This window comes from Drosophila sechellia, unplaced genomic scaffold, assembly GCF_004382195.2.
Source record: "Drosophila sechellia strain sech25 unplaced genomic scaffold, ASM438219v1 U_295, whole genome shotgun sequence".
NCBI lineage: Eukaryota > Metazoa > Arthropoda > Insecta > Diptera > Drosophilidae > Drosophila > Drosophila sechellia.
The window spans coordinates 17,006-28,366 of record NW_022611240.1 but is presented as its reverse complement, the minus strand read 5'-3'; the positions used below and the strand labels follow the sequence as shown (position 1 = coordinate 28,366).

General features: G+C 34.8%; 2 non-coding genes across 2 annotated transcripts; both read left to right on the top strand.

Annotated features, from left to right (window-relative positions):
• Window positions 1-2,474: 2,474 nt before the first annotated feature.
• LOC116803136 lies at window positions 2,475-4,469 on the top strand. Its single transcript, XR_004363407.1, has one exon. It is a non-coding gene; the product is annotated as a small subunit ribosomal RNA (ribosomal RNA).
• A 1,245-nt stretch (window positions 4,470-5,714) lies between these two features.
• Window positions 5,715-9,662, top strand: LOC116803137. The gene has a single exon (XR_004363408.1). It is a non-coding gene; the product is annotated as a large subunit ribosomal RNA (ribosomal RNA).
• The last annotated feature ends 1,699 nt before the right edge of the window (window positions 9,663-11,361 follow it).

Here is an 11,361-nt window from a genome sequence, read left to right as displayed (position 1 = left end):
GAAAATGGTTAATTATTATATGTATATGGGAAAAAATGCGAGATATTCCATATTCTCTTAGTATTATAGAGAAAAGCCATTTAAGTGAGAGGGTATAGTAGTGTAAACGACCGGAATTACGACAGAGGGTTCAAAAACTACTATAGGTAGGCAGTGGTTGCCGACCTCTCATATTGTTCAAAACTTATGTATTCATATGATTTTGGCAATTGTATGAGTAAATTAAATAATATACATATGAAAATGATTAATTATTATATGTATATGGGAAAAAATGCAGAGTATTCCCATATTCTCTTAGTATTATAGAGAAAAGCCATTTAAGTGAGAGGGTATAGTAGTGTAAACCACCGGAATTACGACAGAGGGTTCAAAAACTACTATAGGTAGGCAGTGGTTGCCGACCTCTCATATTGTTCAAAACTTATGTATTCATATGATTTTGGCAATTGTATGAGTAAATTAAATAATATACATATGAAAATGATTAATTATTATATGTATAAGGGAAAAAATGCTGAAATATTCCCATTCTCTTAGTATTATAGAGAAAATCCATTATAGTGAGAGGGTATAGTAGTGTAAACGACCGGAATTACGACAGAGGGTTCAAAAACTACTATAGGTAGGCAGTGGTTGCCGACCTCTCATATTGTTCAAAACTTATGTATTCATATGATTTTGGCAATTATATGATTAAATTAAATAATATACATATGAAAATGGTTAATTATTATATGTATATGGGAAAAAATGCTGAGATATTCCCATATTCTCTTAGTATTATAGAGAAAAGCCATTTAAGTGAGAGGGTATAGTAGTGTAAACGACCGGAATTACGACAGAGGGTTCAAAAACTACTATAGGTAGGCAGTGGTTGCCGACCTCTCATATTGTTCAAACTTATGTATTCATATGATTTTGGCAATTGTATGAGTAAATTAAATAATATACATATGAAAATGATTAATTATTATATGTATAAGGGAAAAAATGCTGAATATTCCACATTCTCTTAGTATTATAGAGAAAATCCATTATAGTGAGAGGGTATAGTAGTGTAAACGACCGGAATTACGACAGAGGGTTCAAAAACTACTATAGGTAGGCAGTGGTTGCCGACCTCTCATATTGGTTCAAAACTTATGTATTCATATGATTTGGCAATTATATGATTAAATTAAATAATATAACATATGAAAATGGTTAATTATTATATGTATATGGAAAAAATGCTGAGATATTCCCATATTCTCTTAGTATTATAGAGAAAAGCCATTATAGTGAGAGGGTATAGTAGTGTAAACGACCGGAATTACGACAGAGGGTTCAAAAACTACTATAGGTAGGCAGTGGTTGCCGACCTCTCATATTGTTCAAAACTTATGTATTCATATGAATTTGGCAATTATATGAGTAAATTAAATAATAACATATAAAAATTAATATTTATTATATGTATAAAAAAAAAAAATAATCATATTATATATGAATAATGGAAAAAAATGAAATGTTCCTATAATCTCTTAATATATAAGAGAATAGACCGTATGTTGGGTGGCAAACGGAATTGAAAATACCCGCTTTGAGGACAGCGGGTTCAAAAACTACTATAGGTAGGCAGTGGTTGCCGACCTCCCGCATTATTCGAATATTTATTTCGGATTATGTTTATATTGGTTACATAAAATAAAGTATATTATTATCCGTACAAATTTGTTTCTCAGTTCTATAGAACACGGGACTTGGCTCCGCGGATAATAGGAATATACGCTTTTTAGATAATATCGTTGAAACAAAAGTCAAGTTTCTATTATATATAGAATAACAAATCGTTTCCATATATTATCGTTAATTTTTGGAGGCAGGCAAATATTAATTTATTACCTGCCGTATAGTTGGATTATTATATCGTTACGGTATAATACAAATATGGATTCTTATGAAAGAAATATAAAATTATATATTAAATGTGGAAATATTATCATATGCGCTTGTTTTATGTTATATATTACCAGAGAGATATATGAAAAGAGATAAATTTTAAATTTATCTTCAAATGCAAATGATTTAACTTAATATTTATATTGGTTAAACAAAAATTGTACATGTGTGGATACAATAATTATGTATGTTGGAAATAAAATGATATTTTATAATGAAATATGTATATATAAAAAGATAAAATTATAGAAACATATATATTACAATAATTATATGAAATTCTTGTATATTGGTAAAACAAGTATAAATTAAAAATGAAAATATGGATTACGAATGCTATATAAAAATGGCCGTAATCGAATAGATTTTTTACTTATATTTATATATTTAAAATTTTACCCAAAGGCGAAATATTGATTTTATTCAATATAATAAAAATCATGGAATTATATAAAGTGAAAAATCTATATATCTATTATATTGCTTATTTCGATTCAAAAAATATGAATGGAATATGAAGGAAAAACATTATTCTGGTTGATCCTGCCAGTAGTTATATGCTTGTCTCAAAGATTAAGCCATGCATGTCTAAGTACAACACGAATTAAAAGTGAAACCGCAAAAGGCTCATTATATCAGTTATGGTTCCTTAGATCGTTAACAGTTACTTGGATAACTGTGGTAATTCTAGAGCTAATACATGCAATTAAAACATGAACCTTATGGGACATGTGCTTTTATTAGGCTAAAACCAAGCGATCGCAAGATCGTTATATTGGTTGAACTCTAGATAACATGCAGATCGTATGGTCTTGTACCGACGACAGATCTTTCAAATGTCTGCCCTATCAACTTTTGATGGTAGTATCTAGGACTACCATGGTTGCAACGGGTAACGGGGAATCAGGGTTCGATTCCGGAGAGGGAGCCTGAGAAACGGCTACCACATCTAAGGAAGGCAGCAGGCGCGTAAATTACCCACTCCCAGCTCGGGGAGGTAGTGACGAAAAATAACAATACAGGACTCATATCCGAGGCCCTGTAATTGGAATGAGTACACTTTAAATCCTTTAACAAGGACCAATTGGAGGGCAAGTCTGGTGCCAGCAGCCGCGGTAATTCCAGCTCCAATAGCGTATATTAAAGTTGTTGCGGTTAAAACGTTCGTAGTTGAACTTGTGCTTCATACGGGTAGTACAACTTACAATTGTGGTTAGTACTATACCTTTATGTATGTAAGCGTATTACCGGTGGAGTTCTTATATGTGATTAAATACTTGTATTTTTTCATATGTTCCTCCTATTTAAAAACCTGCACTAGTGCTCTTAAACGAGTGTTATTGTGGGCCGGTACTATTACTTTGAACAAATTAGAGTGCTTAAAGCAGGCTTCAAATGCCTGAATATTCTGTGCATGGGATAATGAAATAAGACCTCTGTTCTGCTTTCATTGGTTTTCAGATCAAGAGGTAATGATTAATAGAAGCAGTTTGGGGGCATTAGTATTACGACGCGAGAGGTGAAATTCTTGGACCGTCGTAAGACTAACTTAAGCGAAAGCATTTGCCAAAGATGTTTTCATTAATCAAGAACGAAAGTTAGAGGTTCGAAGGCGATCAGATACCGCCCTAGTTCTAACCATAAACGATGCCAGCTAGCAATTGGGTGTAGCTACTTTTATGGCTCTCTCAGTCGCTTCCCGGGAAACCAAAGCTTTTGGGCTCCGGGGGAAGTATGGTTGCAAAGCTGAAACTTAAAGGAATTGACGGAAGGGCACCACCAGGAGTGGAGCCTGCGGCTTAATTTGACTCAACACGGGAAAACTTACCAGGTCCGAACATAAGTGTGTAAGACAGATTGATAGCTCTTTCTCGAATCTATGGGTGGTGGTGCATGGCCGTTCTTAGTTCGTGGAGTGATTTGTCTGGTTAATTCCGATAACGAACGAGACTCAAATATATTAATAGATATCTTCAGGATTATGGTGCTGAAGCTTATGTAGCCTTCATTCATGGTGGCAGTAAAATGTTTATTGTGTTTGAATGTGTTTATGTAAGTGGAGCCGTACCTGTTGGTTTGTCCCATTATAAGGACACTAGCTTCTTAAATGGACAAATTGCGTCTAGCAATAATGAGATTGAGCAATAACAGGTCTGTGATGCCCTTAGATGTCCTGGGCTGCACGCGCGCTACAATGAAAGTATCAACGTGTATTTCCTAGACCGAGAGGTCCGGGTAAACCGCTGAACCACTTTCATGCTTGGGATTGTGAACTGAAACTGTTCACATGAACTTGGAATTCCCAGTAAGTGTGAGTCATTAACTCGCATTGATTACGTCCCTGCCCTTTGTACACACCGCCCGTCGCTACTACCGATTGAATTATTTAGTGAGGTCTCCGGACGTGATCACTGTGACGCCTTGCGTGTTACGGTTGTTTCGCAAAAGTTGACCGAACTTGATTATTTAGAGGAAGTAAAAGTCGTAACAAGGTTTCCGTAGGTGAACCTGCGGAAGGATCATTATTGTATAATATCCTTATCGTTAATAAATATTTGTTATAATACAAATAAATACAATTTACCAAAATAAAAATATTACAAAATGATTCCACGGAATCAAAAGTTAAAGTCAAAATAAAATGAAGATGGCTTTTATTTTATATGTGGGGCTTGGCAACCTCATAAAAAGACTTTAACATTATTAATGTTGCTGTGCGTATTTGTGGCAGTACTTACTACAACAAGGCGTTTCCTATAAAAACAAATTCTCGAAAATGGAAATCGAAGAAACTAAACTAAATTCGAAAGTAGAAGTCGAATTAAAATAAAAATAATTTTGAATGTGTGGTAATCAAAATAAGTGTGTGTGTATATGGACCATAATATACACGCGTTGCGAATATGTATTGTTCATATGTTATGAGCATACGTTGGCTAATGCAACAACCTAAAATATACAATGTTTGTACCTGTCATCCATCAGGTTAATGTTTTATATAAATTTTGCAGTATGTGTCACCCAAAATAGCAAACCATAACCAGATTATTATGATACATAATGCTTATATGAAACTAAGACATTTCGCAAAAATTTATTTTAGGTATAAAAATAAATTTATTGAAGGAATTGATATATGCCAGTAAAATGGTGTATTTTAATTTCTTTCAATAAAACAATATTGACATTATATAAAATTGAATTATAAAAACTCTAAGCGGTGGATCATCGCTCATGGGTCGATGAAGAACGCAGCAACTGTGCGTCATCGTGTGAACTGCAGGACACATGAACATCGACATTTTGAACGCATATCGCAGTCCATGCTGTTATGTACTTTAATTAATTTTATAGTGCTGCTTGGACTACATATGGTTGAGGGTTGTAAGACTATGCTAATTAAGTTGTTTATAAATTTTTTATAAGCATATGGTATATTATTGGATTAAATAATGATTTTATTCATAATATTAAAAAAGAAATGAAAACATTATCTCACATTTGAATGTGAAAAACGAAGAGAAATATTTTCTTTTCAATCAAATAATACTGAGAAATGTCTAGCATAAAAATTGAAATATTTTTCATCTAGAATTGTCTCTTATTAATGATTCGGAAAAGAAAAATCTTGGTTTTGTTATTATTCTTTCGTTGGTTCGTTAAATGGATAAATGACTTTGTTACAGAACTATTGAACTATTATAACGAATTTAATTGATTGTTTTATCATTTATATATAAAGAATTTATGGCAAAATATAGTTATATATACAACCTCAACTCATATGGGACTACCCCCTGAATTTAAGCATATTAATTAGGGGAGGAAAAGAAACTAACAAGGATTTTTCTTAGTAGCGGCGAGCGAAAAGAAAACAGTTCAGCACTAAGTCACTTTGTCTATATGGCAAATGTGAGATGCAGTGTATGGAGCGTCAATATTCTAGTATGAGAAATTAATGATTTAAGTCCTTCTTAAATGAGGCCATTTACCCATAGAGGGTGCCAGGCCGTATAACGTTAATGATTGCTAGATGATGTTTCCAAAGAGTCGTGTTGCTTGATAGTGCAGCACTAAGTGGGTGGTAAACTCCATCTAAAACTAATATAACCATGAGACCGATAGTAAACAAGTACCGTGAGGGAAAGTTGAAAAGAACTCTGAATAGAGAGTTAAACAGTACGTGAAACTGCTTAGAGGTTAAGCCCGATGAACCTGAATATCCGTTATGGAAATTCATCATTAAAATTGTAATATTTAATAATATTATTAAGAATAATGTGCATTTTTTCCATATAAGGACATTGTAATCTATTAGCATATCCCAAATTTATCATAAAATATAACTTATAGTTTATTCCAATTAAATTGCTTGCATTTTAACACAGAATAAATGTATTAATTTGATAAAGTGCTGATAGATTTATATTATTACAGAGCGTTAATTTTTCGGAATTATATAATGGCATAATTATCATTGATTTTTGTGTTTATTATATGCTCTTGTATGATTAACAATGCGAAAGATTCAGGATACCTTCGGGACCCGTCTTGAAACACGGACCAAGGAGTCTAACATATGTGCAAGTTATTGGGATGGTAAACTAATAGCGTAATTAAACTTGACTAATAATGGGATTAGTTTTTTTAGCTATTTATAGCTAATTACACAATCCCGGGGCGTTCTATATAGTTATGTATAATGTATATTTATATTATTTATGCCTCTAACTGGAACGTACCTTGAGCATATATGCCTGTGACCCGAAAGATGGTGAAACTATACTTGATCAGGTTGAAGTCAGGGGAAACCCTGATGGAAGACCGAAACAGTTCTGACGTGGCAAATCGATTGTCAGAATTGAGTATAGGGGCGAAAGACCAATCGAACCATCTAGTAGCTGGTTCTTCCGAAGTTTCCCTCAGGATAGCTGGTGCATTTTAATATTATATAAAATAATCTTATCTGGTAAAGCGAATGATTAGAGGCCTTAGGGTCGAAACGATCTTAACCTATTCTCAAACTTTAAATGGGTAAGAACCTTAACTTTCTTGATATGAAGTTCAAGGTTATGATATAATGTGCCCAGTGGGCCACTTTTGGTAAGCAGAACTGGCGCTGTGGGATGAACAAACGTAATGTTACGGTGCCCAAATTAACAACTCATGCAGATACCATGAAAGGCGTTGGGTTGCTTAAAACAGCAGGACGGTGATCATGGAAGTCGAATCCGCTAAGGAGTGTGTAACAACTCACCTGCCGAAGCAACTAGCCCTTAAAATGGGATGGCGGCTTAAGTTGTTATACCTATACATTACCGCTAAAGTAGATGATTATATTACTTGTGATATAAATTTTGAAACTTTAGTGAGTAGGAAGGTACAATGGTATGCGTAGAAGTGTTTGGCGTAAGCCTGCATGGAGCTGCCATTGGTACAGATCTTGGTGGTAGTAGCAAATAATCGAATGAGACCTTGGAGGACTGAAGTGGAGAAGGGTTTCGTGTGAACAGTGGTTGATCACGAGTTAGTCGGTCCTAAGTTCAAGGCGAAAGCCGAAAATTTTCAAGTAAAACAAAAATGCCTAACTATATAAACAAAGCGAATATAATACACTTGAATAATTTTGAACGAAAGGGAATACGGTTCCAATTCCGTAACCTGTTGAGTATCCGTTTGTTATTAAATATGGGCCTCGTGCTCATCCTGGCAACAGGAACGACCATAAAGAAGCCGTCGAGAGATATCGGAAGAGTTTTCTTTTCTGTTTATAGCCGTACTACCATGGAAGTCTTTCGCAGAGAGATATGGTAGATGGGCTAGAAGAGCATGACATATACTGTTGTGTCGATATTTTCTCCTCGGACCTTGAAAATTTATGGTGGGGACACGCAAACTTCTCAACAGGCCGTACCAATATCCGCAGCTGGTCTCCAAGGTGAAGAGTCTCTAGTCGATAGAATAATGTAGGTAAGGGAAGTCGGCAATTAGATCCGTAACTTCGGGATAAGGATTGGCTCTGAAGATTGAGATAGTCGGGCTTGATTGGGAAACAATAACATGGTTTATGTGCTCGTTCTGGTAAATAGAGTTTCTAGCATTTATGTTAGTTACTGTTCCCCGGATAGTTTAGTTACGTAGCCAATTGTGGAACTTTCTTGCTAAAATTTTAAGAATACTATTTGGGTTAAACCAATTAGTTCTTATCAATTATAACGATTATCAATTAACAATCAATTCAGAACTGGCACGGACTTGGGGAATCCGACTGTCTAATTAAAACAAAGCATTGTGATGGCCCTAGCGGGTGTTGACACAATGTGATTCTGCCCAGTGCTCTGAATGTCAAAGTGAAGAAATTCAAGTAAGCGCGGGTCAACGGCGGGAGTAACTATGACTCTCTTAATAGCCAAATGCCTCGTCATCTAATTAGTGACGCGCATGAATGGATTAACGAGATTCCTACTGTCCCTATCTACTATCTAGCGAAACCACAGCCAAGGGAACGGGCTTGGAATAATTAGCGGGGAAAGAAGACCCTTTTGAGCTTGACTCTAATCTGGCAGTGTAAGGAGACATAAGAGGTGTAGAATAAGTGGGAGATATTAGACCTCGGTTGGTATCGTCAATGAAATACCACTACTCTTATTGTTTCCTTACTTACTTGATTAAATGGAACGTGTATCATTTCCTAGCCATTATACGGATATATTTATTATATCTTATGGTATTGGGTTTTGATGCAAGCTTCTTGATCAAAGTATCACGAGTTTGTTATATAATCGCAAACAAATTCTTTAATAAAACGATGCATTTATGTATTTTTGATTTGAAAATTTGGTATAACTCCAATTACTCAGGTATGATCCAATTCAAGGACATTGCCAGGTAGGGAGTTTGACTGGGGCGGTACATCTCTCAAATAATAACGGAGGTGTCCCAAGGCCAGCTCAGTGCGGACAGAAACCACACATAGAGCAAAAGGGCAAATGCTGACTTGATCTCGGTGTTCAGTACACACAGGGACAGCAAAAGCTCGGCCTATCGATCCTTTGTTTAAAGAGTTTTTAACAAGAGGTGTCAGAAAAGTTACCATAGGGATAACTGGCTTGTGGCGGCCAAGCGTTCATAGCGACGTCGCTTTTTGATCCTTCGATGTCGGCTCTTCCTATCATTGTGAAGCAAAATTCACCAAGCGTTGGATTGTCACCCATGCAAGGGAACGTGAGCTGGTTTAGACCGTCGTGAGACAGGTTAGTTTACCCTACTAATGACAAAACGTTGTTGCGACAGCATTCCTGCGTAGTACGAAGGAACCGCAGGTACGGACCAATGGCACAATACTTGTTCGAGCGAACAGTGGTATGACGCTACGTCCGTTGGATTATGCCTGAACGCCTCTAAGGTCGTATCCGTGCTGGACTGCAATGATAAATAAGGGGCAATTTGCATTGTATGGCTTCTAAAACCATTTAAAGTTTATAATTTATTTTATAAACGACAATGGATGTGATGCCAATGTAATTTGTAACATAGTAAATTAGGAGGATCTTCGATCACCTGATGCCGCGCTAGTTACATATAAAAGCATTATTTAATACAATGACAAAGCCTAGAATCAATTGTAAACGACTTTTGTAACAGGCAAGGTGTTGTAAGTGGTTGAGCAGCTGCCATACTGCGATCCACTGAAGCTTATCCTTTGCTTGATGATTCGATAAATAAATGATTTTTTCCTGTAGCCAAACACCTCGTCATCAATTTAGTGACGCATATGATATTGTCCCTATCATATAATTAATATAAAGACTTTAATGGATTGTGTCAAGTTGCCAAACACCTCGTCATCAATTTAGTGACGCATATGATATTGTCCCTATCATATAATAAATAAAGACTTTAATGAATTGTGTCAAGTTGCCAAACACCTCGTCATCAATTTAGTGACGCATATGATATTGTCCCTTTCATATAATTAATATAAAGACTTTAATGGATTGTGTCAAGTTGCCAAACACCTCGTCATCAACTACTATATTATGGTTGCGCCGACCTCTCATATTGTATTCTCTTATGTGTTCATAGGATTTTGACAATTATACGAGTAAATTAAATAATATACATATGAAAATGATTAATTATTATATGTATAGGAAAAAATGATGAAATATTCCCATATTATCTTAGTATTATAGAGGAAAGACCGTTGCCGACCTCTGATATTGTTCAAACTTATGTATTTATATGATTTTGGCAATTATATGAGTAAATTAAAAAATATACATATGAAAATGGTTAATTATTATATGTATATGGGAAAAAATGCTAAGATATTCCCATATTCTCTTAGTATTATAGAGAAAAGCCATTTAAGTGAGAGGGTATAGTAGTGTAAACGACCGGAATTACGACAGAGGGTTCAAAAACTACTATAGGTAGGCAGTGGTTGCCGACCTCTCATATTGTTCAAAACTTATGTATTCATATGATTTTGGCAATGTATGAGTAAATTAAATAATATACATATGAAAATGATTAATTATTATATGTATAAGGGAAAAAATGCTGAAATATTCCCACATTCTCTTAGTATTATAGAGAAAATCCATTATAGTGAGAGGGTATAGTAGTGTAAACGACCGGAATTACGACAGAGGGTTCAAAAACTACTATAGGTAGGCAGTGGTTGCCGACCTCTCATATTGTTCAAAACTTATGTATTCATATGATTTTGGCAATTATATGATTAAATTAAATAATATACATATGAAAATGGTTAATTATTATATGTATATGGGAAAAAATGCAGAGATATTCCCATATTCTCTTAGTATTATAGAGAAAAGCCATTATAGTGAGAGGGTATAGTAGTGTAAACGACCGGAATTACGACAGAGGGTTCAAAAACTACTATAGGTAGGCAGTGGTTGCCGACCTCTCATATTGTTCAAAACTTATGTATTCATATGATTTGGCAATTGTATGAGTAAATTAAATAATATACATACGAAAATGATTAATATTATATGTATATGGGAAAAAATGCAGAGATATTCCCATATTCTCTTAGTATTATAGAGAAAAGCCATTTAAGTGAGAGGGTATAGTAGTGTAAACACCGGAATTACGACAGAGGGTTCAAAAACTACTATAGGTAGGCAGTGGTTGCCGACCTCTCATATTGTTCAAAACTTATGTATTCATATGATTTTGGCAATTGTATGAGTAAATTAAATAATATACATATGAAAATGATTAATTATTATATGTATAAGGGAAAAAAATGCTGAAATATCCCACATTCTCTTAGTATTATAGAGAAAATCCATTATAGTGAGAGGGTATAGTAGTGTAAACGACCGGAATTACGACAGAGGGTTCAAAAACTACTATAGGTAGGCAGTGGTTGCCGACCTC